Raw genomic sequence first — 24,884 nt, 5'->3', positions numbered from 1 at the left:
TTTCATGAGGCATCAGTGGCTCTTTGAGGTCTCTTTTCTCAATTTCATCTGTAAAAAACTAAATGCTGCTTTGTTTTGTTATCATTTAAGTGTTTTGGCAAGGACTTCAGCCAGAATTTGCAGCCTTTCCACCTTTTCCCTCAAACTCCTGTAATCAGGCTGTTTTAAAAGCTGGTATCTGATTATTCCTCTAGTAGTTTCTCCCAAAGCATACCTTCTCAGAAGCAAAAGGTGATTAGAACTACTAATGCTGCTGGATTACCACACCCAGTACAGTTACCTTTAAAAAACTCCTGTTTAGAAAATGAGACAAAAGTCGAAAATCACACAGGGATTTCAATTGTGGAAAAACCTGAGATTATAAAAAATGCCTTTAATGTTCTTCTTTTCTTCCAGTTTGTTTCAACTAGATCATTTTAGACATGATAACAAGGATGTGCAAGGGATAGATATTACACGCCAAAATGAGATGCAGGAGTTTAAAGGAGCAGGCTTTTGCCACCCAGCTGCTGGCTGCTAAATACTTCTTAAATTTTGATTTAATGACCAAAATGGATTTGCATTAAAAAAACAAAAACAACAACAAAAAAAGCTATGCAGGAAGGAAAAATGTTGAAAATTTAATGTGTCTGTGGATACCACTACTATAAATAAATGTTTCCCCTTGTACCACAAACAAAGGGCGAGCATGACTGTTTTAGTTGATATTTTGGCATTACTTTTTAGTATCAGCCAGGCTGCTGGTTTTGATCCTCCTTTTCTTCCTTGCCAAGCACTTTCTTTTTACACTTTGCAGCAATGAGGTGTTGGTGTAGTATTGCTAACTGAAGCATTCAAGACTTGAGTGTCAGGTGCCTAACTTCATGAGTCTTAAACCAATGAGATTAGGAAAGTAATATGTGGGACTTGTTCTCATTGCCTTGTCACATTTGAAATTGTTGGCTCTCTTTCAGTTATGTTTTACAAGATCATCCTCCTCAACCATGACTGTTAAAGGCATCTTCCTTTTTCTAGCCCCCTTTTAATGAATATTGATAGTCACAGGTTTTTATAATTTCAGGAACTGTGTTTCATGGCAGACACCATAAAAACATGGTTAAACTTGTCGTAAGAATATGGTGGCAGGAGAACTCTGTTACCAGAGAGACAGAGGTCTCTGAGCTGTAAAGGGCATTTAAAGATTGTGGTTGAGGGACATGGGGTCAAATATTGCAAGTCTTACCTCATTCGTACTTAGCTGAGTCCCTACTGACTGGTGGGAGCTCAGCTGGAGTGAAGACATGAAGATGTGTCCTACTTAGAAGCTGAGACCTTGTCTTGTTGGCAGGGGGTTGTTTTGTTTAGTTGTTTTGATTTGGGAAGTGACAAGAGATAAACACTGCTCGGCAAAACAAAGGGAGCTATAACCAGGGCGTGCTCATTACAAAAGCATGATGTTTAATGATAGGAATTAAACAGAGCAGAAAATACGTTTTTTTCTGGTAGTTCAGGTGCTTTTTCCCCACTGCCTTTGCTGCATGTGAGTCTGTGAGAAGCATTTAAATGTATTCAATTCAATCTACAATTTTAGGGCACAATAATTTCTCATCCAGTTTTAGAGAAGAAAGAAACCAATCTTGTGTGGCAGAAAGCGGGTTTACCAAAGCAGGTTCTGATCTCAGTATTTCAATGGATATAGGATCTTGTCTCCAGTGTTTCTGTCAGAACCCGTTCGGGAAAGTGGGGGAAAAGGGAGAAAAAACCCAAAAAGATACAAAGGCAATTTTAAAAATTACATTTTAAAATGCTTTTTAATGAGAAACTCTGCTAAAAACACCTGTCATTTACTTCCAAATGAGTTATCCTGAAGGTTTGGTGATGTTTTACAATGGTTATTTGTGGCAGACCATATGATGTATAGTTCTGTGGTCACACAGTTTCCGACAGAAATCCCATTGAAGCTCCTTGCGTAAATACAGGTTCCTCACAGGAGCAGTGGATTTGGCCAACTATTCTGCATGGGTGTACAACGTACCGTCTAAAACCTCCTGCTCACTGTAGGAACTAAACAAGGTCCTCGCTTTGGCTCAGTCAGCTATTCTGCTGGCAGACCCTTTGACCAGCCAGACATCACTGTTGGCTACGAATGATAAGCACTTCCAAAAATCAGACCTTGCAGCTTCTTTGTTGGCTGGAGAGAAACTGGTCAATTCCATGTGAAACAACAGCAAAAAAAAAAAAAAAAAAAAATGGGCAGACTCCACTCTTACATTATTTAAATGTAATTCTGGAGAAATACTGTTAGCTGCGAATCTGCAACTATTCCCAGAACTGAAAGTGTCAGGGTGGGTACATGAAATCTTTATTTTTCTAAGCAATTTGATCTATAGTGTAAGTAAGTGTGCTGAATACGTAAAGAATTATTGCAAACAATTGTTAAAAAAATGTTTCTCTCCTTCCTTATGTCCTGTGCGAGTCTTGTCTCTAATAATTTCTTTCTGAGGTTACTGCACATGTATCTGTATTGTGCCACAGAATAAATATATTCTGCTTAGTTGAAGGACAGTGGAAAACTCAAAGTAGAGGCATTTTTGGTCTTGTTTGAGCATACCCAGAAAAAAAAAAATTCTCTGTCTTTTTAGCATCTTAATTTAAAATAAACTGTCTCAAAACTATGATGCTGTAAAACAAAAGAAAAAGAAAAGCTCTTAAAGGAAATGCTCTTAAACATAAGGATATGAGATAATGAAACGGGCTACTGGGATAAGCATATTTATTGGGTTTGTTATGTATCAAATGTAACAAAAGTAAAGTGTCTGAAGAACTCCATGTGTGGTTCCTTCACACTCTTTGATCACACAATTCCTCCTTTAATTCAGATGCAGTAGAGCTTAAGTGGCTTCATTGATGTGTTAAGTGTGGAATGATTTTTGTATAAAATAAAAAAAAAAAAAAGCCCCCATTATGTGTCCAGAAAAGCCTTGTGTGCACTTGTTTATTGAGACAGGAAGTCGGTTTCCCACACCGAACAACGGGTGCCGAAACACTGAAAAATTGTGTAGGGAAGAAAAGTAAAGGAAACTTAATTTTCTACCTGGCAGAAATCGGCCTCCGGAGGAAGGAGTAGACAATGAGATTGGGCTTAAACTGAATAATAGAGCCTGATTGATTTTAGGAAAATGCTCCACATCATTTCTATAGGGGATTCATGTGCTGCTTTTGTTAGTAAAATGCAAGGCTTTGGTACAAGTGTCTTTGTAGTCAGCCTGCTGCTTAAGTATTGCTTCCACTATTGCATTGCCCAGAGGAGAAAACACCCAGAAGAACAGCTGTCAGGTAGAGACACAGCATTTAAATATATATTAAAAAGAAAAGAACAGTGGACTACTTTTAGGTCATTTCTTACCAGGTTATCACTGACAGAAATCTATGTGAGGCTCCTTTGAACAAAGCCTTGGATGCTGCAGTGGTGTAAATCAGGACAGTTTCTTTTATCTGAGACAAAGGAGCTACGTGCTGCTCCCGCACCTGGCACTCTGGGCCAGCCTTCTCACACAGCAGCCCAGCAAAACATACCATTTCTGAAATACCTGAATTTTAATGTTAAAAGCAAGACAAAAATAAAACCCAAAACTCCAAAAAACAGCTGGGGAAGTTTTTAGGCTGGATAGCTAATATGTATTTACTCATACCTAGGAGTTTTAACATGATTGATACCAGGCTCCAGCATTCACATGGATCTCAGTCTCCTATATGGTCAGCGAGTGTTATGGGCTGAAAGCAAAATATCGAGTATGGGCATTTATTGGTGTTTTCAGAAGCAGCTGTAAGTCCCCAGAAAGGTCAGAAGTGCAGCGGGCCCAGTGCTGTGGGCTCAGCGCCCAGAGTTTTAATCAGAGGAAACAAACCCACGGTCTGAGGAGCAAGACCAGCACAAAGAAATCAAGTGACTTGCCAAAGGTCACGCAATTCGTTGGTAGCAGAGACCAGGATAAATATCAGAATTTGCTGGTTCTGTATTTTGCTGCAATTTCATATTTCCTGATTTACCTATGTTTTTTTTCAGCAAATAATGATTGTCTTCTGCCTCCGCCACTATTTTTGTGCTTGGCACTAAGGTCTCTTTTCGCTTTGGAAGCTTGTAAAAATGCGCGGTTTCCTAGGCTGGTGCCAAAACCAAGGCTATTCAAAACAAACAAACACAAAAGGCCTCCAAAATGCAGAGTGGGCCTTTGTAAATATTACCCTGTGGTGGATTTGCGAAAAAAGGTCAAAGGGAAAGCACCCCTTTGCCTCGAACCAGCAAGTTTGCAGGACCTCAGTGACAAGAGCCATCAGAGGTTCTCCCCAGCTGTGTCCCTCCTGGGGTAGCAGCACCACAAAGCACTTGTTCTTTTACCTGAGTGCCAAACCTCCCTCACAAATGTGTGTGCTTATACATCATCTGAATTTAAGTATTTTTACCAGCCTCTTTTTAAGGCAGGACTTGGAGGGAAACGGCAAATTTTCCTAACATACGTGCACTTTCCCACTGGCACATGGAACTCCCCCTTCCATAACTCTGCTTTCCCGGAGCCTTTTCCAGCCCATATAAAACTCTTCTTCCTTTCAGCACCATCTCCCCACACCCAGAACATTCCTCTCATGTGCACAGACCGATGGCCTTATCTCTCACTCTCGCCCTAATTATGAAATGTGTGGTATGTTGCTGCTCCATGAGAACAGAGAGCACTGCAACTGGGCAGAAACTAAAAGACTCTTCTTATTCCTCTTCAGGCAAGCCATGTTCAGGGTAAACTGGCAGTGCTTGGTTGTTTGGGTTTTTTAAAAGTCCTTTTTTCTTTGAGAATTAAAAAAAAAAAAAAAAAAAGAACATTGAGATGATCACTAAACCCATAAGCTATATCTTGCTTATAAGGATGGCTTAAGAAAGGTTGTTTGCACTATGCTAACCTTTGCAACACTGAATATGGATCTGAAGCCTTCGTACATTTGTTTGTCACACCCGGAAGACACTGAGCCAGCACAGAGGATTTGGATGCTGAGCTCCTGAGCTCGACCTGGGGCTCCGGCTGTTTCGATCTTGCTGCATCTTGCCATCAGCACGGGCTTTTCTCTCTGTTCTTGGGAGCTGCAGGACCTCAGTACATAGCAGGAGGCTTTCTGTGTCTGGCAGGCATGTGGTCCTTAAAATTCAACTGTCAGACACTTTGCAGTGGGATTTTCAAAGCAGATGACTATTGGCTTATGTCTGCTTCCACCAAAATTGTCTGTAGCAGCAAGACAGCTAGGCCAAGATACGAATGCCTTTGAAAATCCCACTGTGAAATACTGTGTATCTGAGAGCTACATCTGAATTGTGCAGAACCTCTCTCTCTCCCAATTACTTAAAACCATAAGCTATACTGCACTAGCCTGATCATCCTCACAAAAAGAGGAACATATTCGTGACCTGCCATCAATTCCTGCTCCTCCTGACCCTCCCCCTATCCCCACTTTGTCAGCCCTTAGTGAATCAAAAACTGGCTTTTCTGATTTGAATCATGGTTCAGCCTGATGCGATTTGAAATGCCTGAATTCTTAACCCCCTGCATGATGGGATTTTATCTAATGGAAATGCCAGCAGCCTTTAAGTCAGGCATGGCAGCGCCTTGCCAGCCGCTATACCCAGCATGCTAAATAAATGATAAATATTGTTGCACATATGTTACATCTGTCAAAAGTCTCAACATCACGCAATCATAGTGTGGCCTTTATAAGGTGATGAAAGGAGCAAAACCAACAACAAATCCCAGTGCAAACATCAGATAGGCATTAGACATTCCCTGCCATTGCAAATAAAATATCCTGTTGGTGAAATACAGTTGTAAGGAAAGGGGATATCTTGCATTGGGTATGATAAATAACTGATAACAGGGGGCATGCTATGGATTCAGAATGTCTGTATAAGGTCAGGTTGCCCACAGCTCCCCTGTGTCCTTGTTCTGCAGTGGGTACGGTGCTGTTACTGTTTTCATTTAGCAGGTCCCAGGTTCTGCTTTTAAACACCAGGTTCAAGGTGTGGGCGGAGAAGGGAAGGTAAATAAAGAAAACTCTTAAAGATCTTAAGTACCAATGTTAATTCTAAATGTTAGATGTGTAGTGCCACATTACACTGAAACATTTCAGTCTGCTGAAGGTTGGTATATACTGTTTTACTCTTCCCCAAGGCAGGAATTTTTACTATCTCTTACTCTAGAAGGGGCATTTAGCCAGTCACGAAAAGCATTAAGGCAAGACTGCAATCAGTCTTAATGCTGCTGTTTAAGAACATGCAAATTCCTTGCCTATCCGATTTTGTCAGGGTCACCTTGAAGGGCACCCCACTTCTGCAAAGGCCTCGTTCTGCCTGCGGGAAGGAGGAAGCAGGGAGAGGGTGAGCAGAGGGTGGAGAAGGCTGTCAGTATGCTGAGCCATGGCTCTGCTCCTCTGCACCAGCTGGATGCTGGGGAGGAAGGATGCTGAAGTGCTAATGCATCTTCCTTCCCTCCAGCAGAAATGAGTCGCTGCAGAGGAGCAGATCCTCAGAGGAGTGCTTCAGAGGCAGGGTCCCTCTTGGGGGAAGGTGCTGCTCCACCTTTCGCCCAAGGCTCTGCCTAAGGGCAAAATCTCAGCCCAAGAAACATATTCCTCTCTCTGCCTCCCTCCTTAAAAATAAGGGTCACAGTGGCATTTACCTTGAAGTCTATTAAAAAACATTGAACTCCCAGAGTGTGGCATGTGTGTTTCCTATTAAGGAAGCAGTTCCAGACTAATAACCATTTTTAATGGTGGTGGTGTGCTTTGCACTAAATGATATCAGGTATTGTTACATGAGAAAGGCAAAACAGCCTGGAAAATTAAATGAAATCCTTCTGTGCAAATTTCAAAGGGGATCAAAGATGCTCCTCTCTTTTGCTTGAGCCTAGGTGGAACATTTCCTACTCCCAATATAAGGTAGGGAACCCTCGGAAAAGCACTTCTGTGGAAAGTAGGTATAATTTTCCCTTTTCTTCTTTTTCTTAAAGCAAGTAACTGTTGGAAGTCAGATAAATTACTTAATACAAATGAGAACAGAATTGGGTACACTGAGGCTCTGGGAGGTCACTGCAACTGCGTGAACAGCGGCAGAGAGCAGGAGGAATGATGTTTAGTCAATTCCTTGAGCAGGAGTGCACCCACATGAAGATCCTAGCCAACATAACCAGCTTGAAGTATCCTTCTAACATTGATATGACATATTCATCATGCCTCATTGACGGAGAATGGTGCTGGTTGAGACTTATAATCAGCACATACTGACATCTAATTTTCTCTGTGTTTGCTTCTCCATTCTTGTTGAGCAGGTGCCTGAAGGAGTGAGTGGATGTGGCAGGTCTTGTAGCCTGTGGCTGTGACACCTGTGCACTCTCATGTAGCACTGAGCAGCTGAGTGGTGGTTTCCTGGCTGAGTCTGGGATAAAGTGTAAAGCCAAGGTCCCTGTCAATGAGGCTTCTGTCACTCAAAGGTAACCCACTATTAGAGACCAGGGCAGAGCTTGAACTGGTAAATTCTGCTGGGCATGTCTGCATCTGAGCTAATCGTCTAGACTCGCTGGTGCTCTGCAGAGGAAGTAAATGTTACTTGTAGGATGTGATTCATCTTATGCTAAAGTGCATGTACAAAATAGGTCAGATGAGTTTTACCCTAAATATCACTGTTTCTCTCCTTTGGCTGTAGTAGGAAGCAAAGATCACTAGGTCTAAGAGTAAAGAACTTACCTTGAGAAACAAGACAAGAGGGAGAGCCAGGGACAGGTCTGTTGACCTTCACAATGTGTTTCAAATTAGTTGTAGCCTATGGCTGCCAGTTGAGAAAAATTCAAACCAGCCTGATGGTATTGAAGCAAGTCAAATTTGGTTGAGGCCAAATGGTTTATAATTTAGTTTAAGACCATGACTGTGAGTCTTAAAAATCCCAAACAGCAGGTCTTGCTGGCAAGTTGAGCAGCTACTAATAACACGGCAGTGAAAGCAGAGAGTTTCAACCTCAGGGCTCGGTGCTACCAGATTTCTAGCTCTCCAGACCTTCCACTACTTCTGTGGGAACTGAAGGTGTTCACCACTTTGCAGGATCTAACCCTAAGGTTGGGGTTGCACTCTTACAGGGACAAATCATCTTTGTCCCATTAACGTCAATGGAGTTACATTCATTTAAACTACATGAAGAAGTACTCCAGGTATCTACAGCGAAACTCTGCGACTTGGGGTGATCCATTCTGATTATCTTATTAAAAGGTTGCAGTCTGTTTTCCAAATGCACAGAAATCTAACTAACTCAGTTGCTCTAATTAGCCCCTGCTGCAATTTCCACCATGCTATTAAAATATATTATACTCAAATGCAATGAAATTCTTGTAAATCAAGTGAGATTAAAAATCCCTTTGGCTGCAGAAATGTGTTTATCATAAAGCCTTTCACATGTTGAATTTTAAAAAATGCTGTGCGCTGCTAAGGGAGTCAGGGTTCATAGGGAGGAGCAGTCTCTTTTAATGGCAACCTCTTATGGAACTGAAGAACAAAACAAAAAAGAACAAATTTTCAGGCACACAAACCCTTTCTCTAGACCAACACAGGAATGGACACATGGGAAGTCACACAGGAATGAAACAGTTCCTGTAAACCCAGTTAGGGGGTGAAATGAGTCCAGTTGTTTGTGATTTCATTGCAGAGGTTTGGATCTGGCTTCACTTGTACCGTGCCCAGTACTTCTTTCCTTTCAGAAACCTTTGACTGTGAGAACCATGCCTGTGCACACTGAGTTTTGTTGTGACATCCCTTCAGATGCTTCTTTTTTTAGCTCAAGATACGTGAAAGTTCAGTTGTTTAGGCTGAAGGTGAGTGTTCCGTGCACGTTCAGAACCTCCTCTGTGGGTTTCATTTCCCAGATCAGGACTGTGTTTGATTGAGCCTAGATCTGAAAGGGAACTTCAGAAGATTATTATCTGACTTGTAAGGAAAGTGATGTTAAATCTCAAATTTTTAAAAAATTTCCTTAAAAAGGAAATCAGTACTTTTAAGTACTGTTAAGTTTACATTTGACTAAGGAAGAGAGGTAGACCCTCATGTAATAAAAATTACTTCAGGTCCTTCAAGGGTGTTTCAGCAAGACTGAGGTATGTTAGGTGAGAACTAATCCTAGAATTCATGCAAGTCTTTACTCATCACTTATTAAGCTTATATTTGGTCACTGAATTCCCTTTTTTTTCTTGTTTTCTTTTGGATTTGTTTGGTTAGACCCCTTTTGGGTAACACCCTCTCACTTACACTCCCCTGTCTCCTCCCCTTCTGTGTAAAGGACAGGGAGAAAATGGGCCAAATATATCTGAAATGCAATAGAAGGTGGTGAAGATTTACCCTCGGTCCAGTTTCAGAGGTTAATTGCCCTGCTGAAAATCAATTAGGGAAGGCTGTGGCTAATCTTCAACCAAATATCCCTTTCCAACATCACAGGAGAGCAAACTGGTTATTTTAAGTTGTTGCTTATGTTTATTCTAGCCAAATACTTACATCCCTCCCCTTCAACTTTGCCGTGGAGGCTGTGAGCGTTGCTATGTTGCTGAAGAGCCTTCCTCTGTACAACAGTTGTGCAGAAATCACTTTCCTCTGTCATTCCTTTTCGGCGGCAGCAATTTGTTATTTGCCAGAAATAGCTGCAGCTTAGCACCTGTTGTGCAGCCCGAGATGCACTACACAAACAGAACTTATGTTCACAGGACTGGACCAGGATCCTCTTGGTTTTTCGATAGCATTCTCCTTCTGTTTTACTAGACAAATAATCTGTTGCGACTCTTATTGCTTCTTATCTTTTGCAGCTTGGACTGGTTCCATGCACCATTTTGTTCTCAAAGATGCCTAAGCTGATTCTTCAGTGCTAGCCAAAACAAATGAGAGTCTTGGCTGCCAGCGTGGTAGCAGCAGCTGGTTTCACTGTGCCTCCCTACACCTAACACTGGGGCAGCTTTGGCTTAGGCAGAGAAAGATCCTTTTCCCTCATTAGAGGACTGGGAAGTGCTGGGGAGCAGGCAGGAGGGAGATGAAGTCCTGTAAAGTTGTTCAGATGATCTCGTTTTTAGTGAAACAGTGGAAGTCTTTATTAGAGGTGTTTATTTATTGTGTGCCGTCCCAAGGCATTCATCACGACAACCTCTTGAGAAAGAGTGGGGTTGAATGCATAGGGCACAGGACTGGGAACTGAGACACCCAGGATCTGTTCCAGACACTCACCTGCTGTGTGACTTTGAGTTTTCCCTGCCTTGCCTTGCCATCCCCATTCAAGCTGCCAGAACTTCACAGCTGGAGCTGGCTTCTGCTGCGAGTCTGTGCAAACTAACATAAAAGGCGTCTGGTCCCAGCTGGGCCCTATAAGCATTGGTGCAATGCAAATAGTAATATATATTGTACAATTTATCAGTCCTGGTAGATATAGTAGATAGCACAGCATCCCCAGGAGATTTTTAATGCCTACAATGAACACAATTTGAATTAGAAAAACAAAGAGAAGGTGTAGAAGAGAGATGGCAGTTAAAGAATAAAGAGTGCAACAAAAGACAAGGTCCAGCAAGTTTCTGAACTTCTGAAAAGTTCAGATCTAGACTCAGTCTGGGTCTGAGCTTTATGATTCCATACTACCAGTCGCTACTATGTAGGTGTGAAGCAATTATGGGAGCTGAAAAAGTTCTCGACTTCTGTTTTTCGGATTGAAACCCTCTTCGCCATGCTGCATGTGTCCCTTCACCTGGAGTGGAACGGTCAGGAAAAAGCAGGAGGCCTTGTAATTGGGAAGCCCCCAGTAAACCAGAGGTGGTTTGGGATTGCCTGTGACTTTGGGCAAGTTCCCTGGTCTCTCATTGATTCCCCTTAATGCCCCACCAGTAATAACAACGTGTTCCTACAGTTTCTGTAGGGCTGCTGTGGGATGCAGATAATAAAGCTAGCAAGGTATTTTCTGTAAAGGGTCTGTGAAATTATGATGGATGGATGGATAGATAGATGGATAGATAGATAGATCTGTTCTCTTCCCAATGTGGGAAGGCCAAGCCGGTCAAAAACTTCTAGACACACTGTCTCTTCTGAGCTGAAAGAACATTATGTCACCATGAAAATGCCACACGTTTTATTTTAAAAGGACATTATGGCAAGGCTATAATCAGATCTCTTAGTGCCTCAGACAACTTCAGAACCTGATTCAATAAAAATGTGGCTGGACTCCAGCATTATGAGGAGAAGCAGGCTATCTGCGGGGACTTATCTCTGCCTGTAAAACCTCTATTTTGGAGTGCTTTTGAGCACTTGAGTCCAGGCTTCTCCTGTTTGTTTGCTATTGAACAAGGAGTTTGTGAGGGGGACATCAAAAAACATAGGAATGTGATATGATGTTTGGGTGGGGAAACCTAATTGATTTGACAGTTAATCAAAAACTGCTAAGGGAAAATCAATATTGAGTAAAACAGTCTAGTCTTCTGTTCTATATTGTATTCCCAGTGGCATTGTTGATTGTATAGCATCAATGTAATCTATTTTAGATGGAAATGTTACCAACTATAATGCCACTGTTGATGTTTCAAAATGATTCTAATCTCATTTTGATAATGGCTTCTGTCTCTCTTAGTGACACGCATGCCATAACATTCTTGGCTAAATTGACAGCACTAATAACACACTCGGTTTTTATATTATTCGGACCACTGTCTGCATTTTCGAGCGTTCACAGTATTGCACCGTATGAAGGGCCTGCATTTCCCTCGAAAGCTTCAGGTAAAGGAGGGCCAGTGGCACTCTCACAGCCCACCTGGACATTGCTGATGCTGTGCTTGCACTTTGAGACTCAGCTTCCCGGTTAAAAGGGATCTGGGGGCCATATGGAGACCCCTGAGCTTGAAAGGTCGGACTGGAGGCAATTTGCTCAAGGTCATAGAGCGTAAGGGAGGGCAAGGCTAAGGCTGAGATGATGGCCTGTTTTGTGGTTTAACTGCTGGACTATGTACTTCCTCCTGAGGTCTTGAGTCTCTCAAAGTGGACTAAAAAAATCCCACAGGGAAATTCCTTGCTGGTTTTCTGGAAACTCTTCCTTTGCATCAAAGTCTGGCATACCAATCTCAAAGCCTCTTGTGTGGTTTTATGGCACATTTTGTTTTCATCCTGCTTGCAACCCAGAAGAGAAAAAGAAATGTACCAACAGCCCAGATGCTGCAATGATGGGCAAAGGGTGAGATGGACAACTCATGATGAATCAGGTTCTTCAGACAAAGCAGGGAGTTCTTAGTTCCTGGATGTCTCATTCAGATGAAATTCAGAGTACAGCTCATAGTCCTTTCTTGGATGGACATAGTGATCACTTGACTTCAGAATTTAAGGAGGTCTCTAGGACATTTTGTGGGGAAAATTCTGGAAAATTTTCAGCATTTTTACCATCTTCCCAGCCTTCTCCTGTGCTGGATTGAACAATAAATGCACTGACCAGGCTCAGCCTCAAGCAGATGCTTAGCTACATGCTTAGTTTCAACTCTGCTGAGCATGGCTTAGGCTTAAATTTTAGCAAATAGAGAAGTATCACTGGAGTCAATGGACTTTAAGCCTGTGCTGAATTTTGAGCATGGACTTTGCCAGAGCCCTGCACTTGAACCTGTTTCTGGAACGTACAGTTCATAATTGGGAACACAGAAACAAAATCTTTCAAATAGATCCTTCATTTAAAACAGCTTTCCTCTTCAATTATCAGCTGTGGATTTAAATGGGATGAAAATTCAGTCTTTTCTTTCTGATTTTATCTTTTCTCTTCTTTCTTTTGCAGAGGAATTTTCCCTTTATTAACTTTTTGAGCATAAAATGCAGAAAATAAATGAACAAACAAAACCTGGAGCAATATGTGAGATCTTTAAACTAGTTCAGCAGTCATTATTACTGACATAAGGAGAAAGAAATGCAAGAATACAAGTCTATTGCTCTGAGCTGGGATTTTCAGAAGAGCCTGTTGGAGTTTGGCACTCAAATCCCATGAAATCCCCTTTATACTTTTCACTTCTCTTTCTTTTCTTTTAATTTATTTTATTTTGACATGGGAAAGGCCTGGTGCATTTTGTTAGTGTGTATTATTACATGATGTTTAGGATCAGCATCTAGAATTAAAGCAAGTTCAAAGCCCTTGTAGTGCACAAAGTGATAGACCGTTCCTTCTCTGAGGACGTGAAGTCTGTGGATGGTTATGTGGTTGTGGAGCCAGGTTCAGTATTTAACAGACCAGCTTCCCAAGCTGTTTATCAACTCCCAATGGCTGCTGATTTTTTTTAAAGCCATGTTTTTCTGCCATCCTGGCTAAATTTGCACTAAAGCAGATCAGGAGTGTTCCCTCAGCCATTTACAGCACTTCTGCTCTGGGACAGAAGTGCTGAAGGGAGGAAACAACAACTGGGATGGTTTCCCACACCCACCTATGCCATTGCTAGAGAGATAAGGAGGGGGGGAAACAGGGCACAGACCTGTAATGCTTTGAAATGAAAGGCAAGAGGATGGAGAAGTGGGAGCCATGGTACGGGACAAGGCAGCTGTAATGAGGCACAGAGGATGAGAAAGGCAGGAGTGTAACGTGCAGCATAGGCACATTATAGACACGTGTTCAATTGATACCACTGTTTCTCAGCCCAAGGGCTTGCTTGTCAGGTTCCTCCATGAATCTCTTCAGCCAGAAGACATAGCTGATGCATCAGACTTAAAGGTGCTGAACAGTGAGTGGCTGGTTACCAGTGGTCGCGTTAGTACGGATTTCCTGGTATGCCTTGGAAGATGAGCCTGTTCAAGTTACCAACTGTTCTGTGATAGTGCTCCCTTCTTGTGCCTGGGGTAAGATCCTGCAGGTCCCACACTACAGCTCATAACTGAACAGCCATATCCCGCTAGCCTGAACACAGCTTGCAGAGGGGCACAGGGGGCATGTTTTCTTATTTCCCAGCTGTGAAACAACTTGTGCTTGCATTGCAGTCATATTTTCTGTCATCTGTGGAAAAAAACCTATCCTGTTGGGACAAGGCAGCCTGAAGCTCACTGTACTTACTTAAGTCAGCCCTGCACTCTATTTTAATTCCTCTTCCTGACAGAGGAAAATTTATATTTTCTAACACATCTAGTAGAATTTGCTGGGTTTTGCCTCTCATTTTATTACATGGAATCACATCTTCAGCACAAACCAGGGGTATGAACTAGATTTTCTGCCCTTGTGATCAAAGCTCCAAAAGGTTTCAGGACTGTAGCATGTCTTGAATGTTTGGTTTCCTACACCAGTCCTTCCTTTGGTCTGGCAGCCACCATCCTGATTTCTGACCTCATTACAGTCTCTCTTATGAAGATGAGGTACCAAAATTTAATGCCTGATGTAGCCTATGAAATATGGTTGTATGCTATACTGGTCTGACCTTTTCATTATTCTGCAGTTTGACTGACTGGATATCCCAGCCCTTTCCCACTAGTTGAGGAGGCTGTTATCATCGGAGGAATGGAGCTACTAAATAATCAGCATACAGAATGCCAAAAAGGTCAGGATAATCCAGTGTACTTAACAGATGGATGCACGGACAAGAAATACACAAGCAAAACTTGAGGACTAGATAAGTGTTTTCTAACTTTCAAAGCAAGTTGTATTCTTTTTCCTACTCCCTTCCTGCCAAAAGAAATCACAGACTTGTTATTTGTTATTTTAAAAATGCATATAGTCTGTACAGTTTTTTCATATATCGCAAACAAAATGCATTTTCTGCCAGGCTGTCTGCAGGGCAGAAGCAACAATGTTCAGTACTAGAGAACTCTTAGCATTGTTTTCTTTAAAAAAATAATTTAAAACATTTTATCTCTGCTTAGATTTTTACTTTTCCTCTAAAAAAATTATGAAAAAAGGTATTAAAATGGATATTTCATGAGGAAGCTTGTTTAAAATTGCAAGCAGAGTATTGAGAGTTGTCCCTTTTCCCACTGGTGAAATGGTATCAACAAGTGATAGGAAAGAAAAACGGGAGAGATTTTTTAGAAGTAGTGCTTTGTTCTTTTCTCTGAACTACAGGACTGAAGATTAGAAACAATGAGGAATTACTGGTTTTTCTTCTGAAAATTTAATGGCCAAATATCTAATACTTGTTATTATTAACCTTCCTTCAGAACAGTACAAATCAAGCTGCAAGGAGATAGTGAGGTACAGGATCACTGTAGCAAAGTCAAGATACCCGAATTTATCACGGGATGTAGATGTACTCGTTCAAATTTACATGCCTAACAGCAACAAGGGGGCATAATTGAAGAATAAAATTTAAATAATATTACAAATCAGTTTGGTTATCTTCATCAATCAAGCTAGAAATCAGTCCTCTCCTTTCTTAGAGATTTCCTTTACAAGAGTCAGTGTAACCCAAAGGGTAGAAAATAATTACCTACAATTAAGGAATATGCAGGACAAGCCAAGGTCAAGATGAAGCTCTAGGGATCTTTCATTAGCCACTTTAAGGCAGGTTGAGAGTAGGCTAATAAAAATTCTGACCTTCGTTATATTGTTGTCTAAGAGAAACCGAACCTTGTTCAGCAAAGAAGAAAGGTATATTCCTCCTGTCATTCCTCAAGAGGGTAGAGTCACAGGGAGGATTTTTAGTCACAGCGAAGTTTGTTGAACTAAAAACCCTGCAGACTGTTCACTTCAAATACTTGTCTGAGCAGGGTATAAAACCTGAGAACAAGGATCAGTAGCAGAAGCTGATTCTTTCATGATTTGTTTGCCATGATATTGGTTGTCTCTGTCTCATTTCTGCTACTGGAAGCTGCCTCGGATTCTGGCATCATAATTTCTTTTTATCACCTAAGAAATAATCCCTTGCTCCTAGTCCCGTCAAAACCATTTGCCTTGCTCAGGTCTTCATCATTTCCCCCTATTGATTGCTCCAGTTTGCTTTATGAGTTAGTCCTTCAGATGGTCTGTGCACAGCTCCTTTCTAAGAGCTGTGCAAGGTCAGATGTCCATGTCCCAGCCTGCTCAAGCAGTAGCAAGAAACGCAGATATTTTCCCAGTGCCTGCATGAAGGAAAGGGAAAAATAGGACTATATACATACACAGACCCAAGTTTGCCCCTGTGCCATTCTGTTTTCCTCTGGCTTTCAGGAGCCTCTACAGCAGTTCTCTCCCTGAAATCACAGGCAATGAAACCTTTCTCAGGAAACACTGATGCAAAACACAGAACTGAATCTGGAATTCTTGCTGGTTGGAGGAGGTCTCTAGTCTCTGGAGTAGCATATATTAAAGCAGAACCTCTTTATGTCCTAGTTTAGGTACTGAATGCCATCCCTGGTTTGAGTCCAGCCCTTTTCTCTCAGCCTGCATGGCATCTGAGGCCAGATCCTCAGTTATCTAGTTTCATCCTTTTTTGGCTTCTAAGCCAGCCCGCACCTTATGATGCTCAGGTACTGGTTTACTAATTATCCCTACCGTAGGCTCAGGAGAGCAGGTGGAAGGGTCTGTGTTAATTGTTCCCTGAGGCTGTGATGTCCTGTCCCTAATCAGTCGCCCTCAGAAGCTATGTTTTTGAAGCAGGTTGCAGACGTTCTCTACCCATTTGAGCACTGAAAAAAAATTGGCTCTCCTTCGACTGGCATTTGCTTCAGGCCTGGACAGTTTGTGAGAAAACAACTAAATACCTGGTATTTCCACAATTATTGTCCAATGCTCTTGCTTAACCTGTCCTGTGCCATAGTGAAATGTGGCCACTGCTTTGTAGGAATTACTGTGTGCTTAGTAACTGCATCTCAGTAGATGGGAGAGTTCATTTCTAGATGATCACTTCAGGCTGGAAGTATATTGCAGTCTTACATTTGGCTAATTCTTATGAAGACTTCCTGGGTTGGTTTGAGAGTTTGCTAGCCAGCAAGGTTTTATTCCTTTTACTATTGCTATAGCACTATGTATGGCTTTCCATACTGAATTTCCATTTGAATGCAACTTAATCTTCCTTTTCCTGCAGTGTCATTTTTCAACGAGGGTAGAAAGGGTTGAAATATTGATGGTTTTTTCTCCTTCCCAATAGTCAGATATACCATCACAGCTCCTGCAGTAAGACGACAGATGTCACCTCCTGCCACCTTTTTCATGAAGATTGATGCCTGTTCACCTCTTTCTTTTTGTGTAACTAAATATCGGCTAAACATTTAGCAGATGTAAAGCTGCATAGTCTACCTGAAGAGAGTGAAGCTTCAGGTGGCAGTGCCAGTGGACAACCTGATAGTGTCAGGCAGAGTGGGATAAATCTCAGAGAGGTCTGTCTGTCTAATAGCTCTGGACCGTGTCTCGGTTAACCAGCTATTCAGTGGTGAACTGTCTGTCTCAGTGGAGAGATATAAGCACTTATAGGGGGTGGCTTATCCTGTCCTAATAGGGGTGCTTAAGAGCAGCGGGATGAATAGCGATTTGGTACCATCTTTCCCTTCACTGTGTGATGACAGAAGACCGTAGGTAGACACACGTACATTTTACAGTCCTCTCAGCTGGCTGGGGGTACTGATCTTGTGTGAGAACACGGAGGAAAGCGAGGCTGGTCCTGCTTTGTTTCATTTCTTTTCTGCTACATTTTCTTTTTGCTGTCTCCTCTGACTTCAGGAGACAATACAGGAGAGATTTATTACTATGACAAGATGTCAAATTGCTGCGATTAGATCCAGGTTAAATCTACAGTTTCTTTTAGCCCCACTGGCTCTTCCTACCTGTATTCTGAACACCAGGGGAGAGCAGCTTATGAGCTCAAAACTCAAAGGAAAACGAAGCAGCTTTAGGGAGAGAGAACTTTGTGTGATGGGACCTAAATTACCCCTGCTGTAAATCCATCGTAGCCTTAGACAGATTGGGCTGAGAGCAACGCAGGTGATGAACAGTAGGCAAAGGCATAGTACAGGCTGACATTTCTCTGCAAAGCCTAGCTTCTGTCTTACTCATTGCTGATCATGTTATACAGCCTCTATATTTAATAACATAGCAGTAAACTTCTTGATTCTTACTCTTCAAGGTACGCCTTAAGTCTTAGGGGTACTGCTCTGTCCTTCCAGCAAACAGCTCTCAGATCAAATTGCAAAGCAAGTTTCCAGGGCTCTCTGCTGTCTTTGATTGCCAGCATCTTGCATTACTACATTTTATCTTGCAACATCCACCGGATGGTGGGCAGTATCAGCACAGAAATGTTTCATGAGTGAGGGGGCGAGGGATGGCTGTAGTTAAAGGACACAATTTGGGAGACAGGGAACATCCTCTGCTCCCCCCTGACCCATTTCAGAGGTAGGAAAACTGAAAAGTGGAGCTCTAATACTAATGTTGGATGGGAAATCTGCAGCAACAGTAAGGACAGACCCCTCTCCCGGGGGTCCTGTGTCCCTCCCTCCTCCAAAGGGTTGTACCTGTGGAGCTCCACCTTGGTTCACCCAGCAGGGAGAGAACAGCCACAGAACCTGGCTTTGTATCAGTGCTCTGAATGGGGACACCTCAAGCCCTGGATTGTAAATCTGCAATATCTGGACTTCTGCTTCGAGCCAGAGCTCATGTCTAAAGAACAGCCTGGCTGCCTGAAACAGGGGATTTGCTGTGATACCTTCCTTTGAATGCTACCCCATGACCATTATTACTTTTTCCTCTCCTCCAGAGCAATAATCTGAATTTAAGCAGAACAGGTACGGCACACTAATTAATGTGATAAATATGACAGCTAATTAAATAAACAATTTGAATTCAGCCTTTGCTGCCATTTAACTATAATTGAAGTCAAAATATAGTCCTTAAAGCATCCAAAATGAATATGTATTATACTTTCTGTGGCTGTTTTCATTGTCCAAAACCAATTGAGTCTCAGGAAGCAATTACAATGAACCAAACTGCTTATGTGACAGCCAGGTAAGAGAATGTTCAGGTTGTGATGAGCTCCTTTCACATCATAAAGCAGAGTACACAGGTTATTAATCTCAACTGAACAAGGTTTTCTTAATCCATGCCAATGTCCAGACTCGGATTAAAGCATTCTAAATGACTGAACAGCTAAAAGAAAAATTCAGTACCTCTTCCTGGACAGTTTGACACCGAAGAGTTGGTATTGATCCAGAAAAGGATAACAAAAATTATTTAAAGGAAGTGATTTGTCACAGGTGGAAGAGATCTGCTGAACTCCTATTTCACCTCTGTACGCCATCGCTCCTGTTTGCTCTGCTGGGGAGGAACCAAGGCAGCTCAAGCCCCAGCCCTGCTTGACCCACACTGAGGCAGCATGTCAGAGACAACCAAAGGAATTTTTAATTCCTCACCTTGTCTGGAGACAGTTGGAGTTTAGGCTACAGTGGGTCAAGGCAGGTCCAGCACACACCAGACCTAGTTCCACCTTTTCTTTTCTATTATCTGATCCATCCTATAAGACCATTCCAGCAGCTTGAAACACCCAGAGAATATTAGATTTCAGTTTGTCCTGTTTTCCCCTCCCACTGCCACTACCTATTAACCCTTAACAGACCATGAAGCACCACCTTTTCTTCAGGCAGCCTGCTGGTCCTGTTCAGAGAGACTGCAGGGATATGAAGGCACTGCCAGCTCTCCTGGCTCTTCCCAATCCCGCTCTTGGGGAATAAGGAAGACATTCCCTGTAGGAATTGGCCCCACACTTTCCTTTTTCCATCCTTCCTTAAAAAAAAGCCCTTCTGCTTGTGTCTAATGTCCTTCCTGAATTCTTTGTTGGTTGTTGTCCTTCTCAGTTTACCTGCCTGCAGCACAATTAAAAAGAAAATTAACATTTCTCCCACAGGCAGAGGAATTCATCCTTGTTGCAAATCCCAGGCACTTTGTGCTTTTTGGGGGTTTTGTTTATTCCCCTTGGCATCCCTGCATGAACTCACCTTTGGGTTACCCATTCACATGATGAACTTGATACACAGAAGTGTGGATAATCATGTTACTGAATGCAGGGCCAACGCCAGGGGAGGACCGTTAGTAGCTGCCCATGCCGAGACAACGTGGCTCCATCCCCTTGCCCTGAGTCATTCCAGCTGCTTGAAAACGCTATCTTTGTAGATTCCCCTTTGGTCAGGAAGAGGAGTATGGAGATTGCTCCAGTTCAGCAGTGAAAATATCTCCCCAGTTTGCAGACAAGAGAGCTCTTTCAGAGACATTCTTTAACAAAATACCTAATAGTGATGTGCATGGCACAAACACACTCCAGTTGCTGAGGCCAGTGGATAAAAGACACACATGCTGTCACAGATTAGATATGAAACGAGCATATGTTTCTGCACTGAATCAACTACAGAATCGACTTTACTGGTATGTCTGGACACAGGACAGGTCCCTGGCATATGTACAGGGAGGGAAGTGCATAGGTACACAGAGTCAAAAGATTTAGGCTGCTTTGGAGCACTGAATCACAGATGGGGTGGAATGACAGCAATTAGAGATGGAGATTAACGCTGCTAGGTCTGAGAACATAATTTCAGTGGAGTCATTTCTGATTTACAAGAGAAAATGCAGGTCCAGCAGCTCCACAGCCTTGCTGAGGTCTGCTTCATATTTTCTCTCTTGCCGTAACTAAACAATACAGGACACATATGTACACGCATACATACACATACACACATATGATTCCAGCACAGCATTTCAAAAAGAGGGTATGTTTTAAATTTCATCTAAGTCCATTTTTGTTTGCCTTGCAGTAGAAGTTAAACATTTTCTAGATAGCCGAGCATTTATTTATTTATTTATTTATTTATTTCTCTAATAACAGGCTAAAAAAAAGTGAGCTTTTTTTTTCCCCATTATATTACTTGTTACTGCCAGTTTGTAGACGCAGATTATTATTCAAAGTGAGGTTTGGGTTAGGTTATTCTCACTTTCAGTTTTCACTACTGCTGATAACTGACAAACTCAGTTGCGAGATGCTGACCATCCCATAGATAAAGTTTCAGACCCTGGTAACCGAAGTTAAGCCTGGCTGGACTAGTCCTGTCCTGTTAATGGCTTGCCTTCTCTGCTGCAGTGGCTGCTAAGCAACTAAGGTACTTCTGACTGTCTAGTCATGTAATCCTTTTATTTCTCCTTAATTTCAAGGAACTGTTTGCAGTTAAACACAACTCAACATTTGACTGTAAACTCATTAGAAACAAGAGAAAGACCAAAAAGTTGATTGCCTGTGTAGTGAAGGAAGGGTGATGATACTGTGTCATGGTGAAAAGTCTAAGCGTAGTGCCTCTTCTTGTTAGTTTTTGAACGGTGTTGGGAAGTTAGATGTCTGAAATGCCATTGGCCTGATGAACTTCATCCTCTAATAATTACAGGCTGCTTGGTGCAATCTCTGTACTGCTAACAGCTATCTCTGAGAACATGTGGAGGATGAGGGAAGAAACAAAGCACGCACATGATGCTTATCTCAAAAAAAAAAAAAAAATATTGTGCAGGGGAGGTGTGAAGTCCGGGAAGCGGAGAGTCACACACTAGTCATTTCAGTCCCAGCCCATGGAAAACTATTGGAAAAAAATAATTGAAGCAAGTATTTGTTCACACCTAGAGGATAAGAAGGAGGAGAACAAGACAGCACTGATATGTCAAACAAACTGCGCAAGCAGGCTGACGTCCTTTTCTGGGATACCCAAAACTAAATCCAGATGAAATCAGGTGTTACAGCCAAATTCACAGGCAGGTGACATAGGACACTTTGTACTCTTTATGGTGTATAGATGATAGCAACAGCTGCCTCTAAAAACACACTGTCCTGTGCTTGATTCCATTTCACTATCGGGATGTTACAAGGACCTGTTCTTCAAGGTCCTCCGTGAGTCTGGGACAGCATCACCTCCTGAGTCATAGATGACTGGGACAACACTACTCCTCCCAGGCAATGTGTTCGACAGTACCAGGAATAAGCACTCAAGAGCCAGAGATTTTTAAAAAAATAAAATTGGCAAAAAAACAGTGAGTTTATTCTGAAGTGTTTCCAAATGGCCACACATCTTTGTTTCAGTGGTGAAAATCCCTTTTAAAAATTATTTTATTTGATCAATTAAATGCTACCAATTTCTGGATGCACTAACCACAAATTTGCTAAATTCCTGAGCTAATGAAAGGCTGGCTTGCTTTGACATGAATGGGAGTTTTGTTTGAGTAACAATCGAAAAAGAACTTGGCCCAAAGACAGCAAAGAAAACATTTAGATGTTAAATATGTATTCAGAAGACCTTTCTTCAAATCTTTTCTATTACAGCAACAGGATAGCAATTGTGTTCTCTGGAAGGGATAGTTCAGCGAGATGTCCAGCACCTCTCAGGAGTTAGCAGAGTGAGCAAGAAACTATGCAAATATTTTAGTTTAGAAATACTTGTAGCTCCTTTTCAAACAATGAAAGCCTCAATTAAAGCCAGATCTCTGATATTTAAAAATTCCAGGCAGCAACTGAGAGAGAAAGAGAGTGAGTTTCAATTTTTTCCTCTCATTCCCAAACATAACATCCAAGGTATTTGAGAGTCAGGAAAATTGTGTCTAACATTAAAACTGCGAGAGCTGAGAAGTCTGAAGCTGTGATTCTTATCTTCTAAGGAGTTTTGCAGTCATCAATACCTAAAGTAAGCTGAAGTACAAGAAATAGGTGACCTTAATAGATATAACTCTGTATGGGTTCATTGTACCATGAAATTAAATTTTTAATCTGAATTGATGAACAAAAACGCTGGTTTGATCCTCCACACACACACCAGCTTTAATAGCTTGGTAATATTTCACTTCCAGAATGTACCTGCACAAACAAGATCAGCAACAGAGTAATCCACTTCATGGACCATGGTCTGGGATGATCCAGAAACAAAAAGGTCTTGGAGACTTTTGTTTTGTTTAATTGTTGCAAGCAAGCTTTAAGATTACTGGGGAGGTAAAATTTTGTTCTTTTGCTTCTGGTAAATTGCAAACATAGGGATTAATCCCAAAGTCACTAAAATCAGTCATCACTGAGTCTTTTGATGGACTTAACTGGCTTTGGGTGCGGTTCCAGGCTTCCGTCTCTCACCAGCAGAAGCCATCGGTTTTGTGTATAAACATATTCAGCAACACCTTATCCTCAGAGCTCATCTCATTTCAGCAGGCTCCCCTTAAAAGTGATGCGCTTCCTCCAGGTGTACCTTTGAAATATGTACTGCCAGGCTGAATTCAAAGCAGATATGTTGTCTAGAAGTGAATTGCTAACTACTTGGCTTATGACCACTGGATCTCAAGAATGCTAATATAACCTGTAGAAGCTGAAAAGAAGCTATTAATAGATGATACTCTGCCAAAAACAAAGATGACTTTATTTTCTTAATTTCATTTTTAAAATCCAGCTACTTTTCTATTTTTTTAAAGTTTATCAATATTAAAAATACCTCTCAGTCCATGATCTTATTTATGTCTCCTTTTCCCCCTAAAACTACTAACAGAGATTTGACAAATAAAAACAAACGGGGGGGGGGTGGGGAAATTGTCTCTTCATTAGTATAGAAACCTGAACTTGGATGTTGGTCAGCTGAAGCTGTCACAATGGCTGGAGGAATTATCTGCTATTATCTGCCAAGTAAACACCATCACAAAGTGAAAACTGATGCCATAGCATTTTTTATAATGCAATAGGCATGGCCCTCGCTACTGAGTATTGGAGCCAAATGTTCTGCCATGGCCCTATACAATAGCACTCTTTGACAATAGCTCAGCATTTAGTTTGTTATGAAATCCAGTCTATTTTGGGAGGGCCCTATTGTTTCCATTTTATATGTGCTGCAGACTTGTGTCTCAGAAAACACGGAACTAATTGCAGAAGTTGTCACTGTTGCTGAAAAAGCTGAAGGCTTTGTCCCACTGTGAGTGGATAAGTGTCTTTATGCCAGCTAGAGCCTCGGAGACAGCTTGGCCCTGCAGGACTGCACATGCCTGTGGAAAGGATCAGCAGAGAGCTACCAAGCAAAGCTTGTCACCTTTTCGTAATAATTTCTAGAAGTACCCATGTCTATCCTGGAGGTATCTTACCTTCTTTGATAGTTCTCAGAGAAGGATCTCATTGTAGCACCAGTCCCTGAAGGAGGATATGAAACAGTAAATGTATAAATATCCAGCTCTTAGAACTCTTCATTTCCTGAAATAAGGTGGTTTTGTCCCCATAATGAAGCTGACTCATTGCTGCCATTAAATAGGAAGGATTGTTTTATCTGTTCTGCTCTCTAATGGCCTGATTCTGCTCTCCTTTCTCTCACAAAAGGCAAGGTCATGCCATTAAAGTTAATAACATGATGCATACAGAAGCGAGAGGAACGTGAGCTTATTGTGCATTCTCCACCCCTCTCTCTCATGTGCAGTGGCTCGCTTTTGCTCTTATTTTCACCATGGGAAGTAGGACCCTTAGTGAGAAGTGACTGCAATACCAAAATGAATGTGTTTGCAAAAGCAGCTCCTTGGGCAGTTCTCATGGGTTGCCTTGCTGCTGCAAAAGCCCCCCGTCCCTGAGCTTATCCATGCCCCTACTCATGCCCCAAAATGCCCACAGCTCTTGCCTTGCTCTCCCTGTGGGAACCCATTGCCCGAGTCTGTAGCTGCATCAACTCCACAGATCACTTCTTACCCTTTCCAAAATGCCAGTTCTCACTGTAGCATTGCAGCATTGCTTAATTTAATAGTTTCAGGTAAATCAATAATCTAATAATGTAGCGTAGCTGTATGTAAGGTAATCCTAGCCCTGGCCCGTTTTAGGGAGAAAACAAAGCAGACAAGGATTTTGTGGGGTTATGTAGAGAACATCAAGAAGAAAAAGGGTATTTCCCCTGCCTGGTTTTAGTAGTGGGCAGTGATGCCCTGTGGT

Source organism: Falco punctatus (assembly GCF_963210335.1).
Source record: "Falco punctatus genome assembly, chromosome: 16".
NCBI lineage: Eukaryota > Metazoa > Chordata > Aves > Falconiformes > Falconidae > Falco > Falco punctatus.
This window is presented reverse-complemented; position numbering follows the sequence as displayed.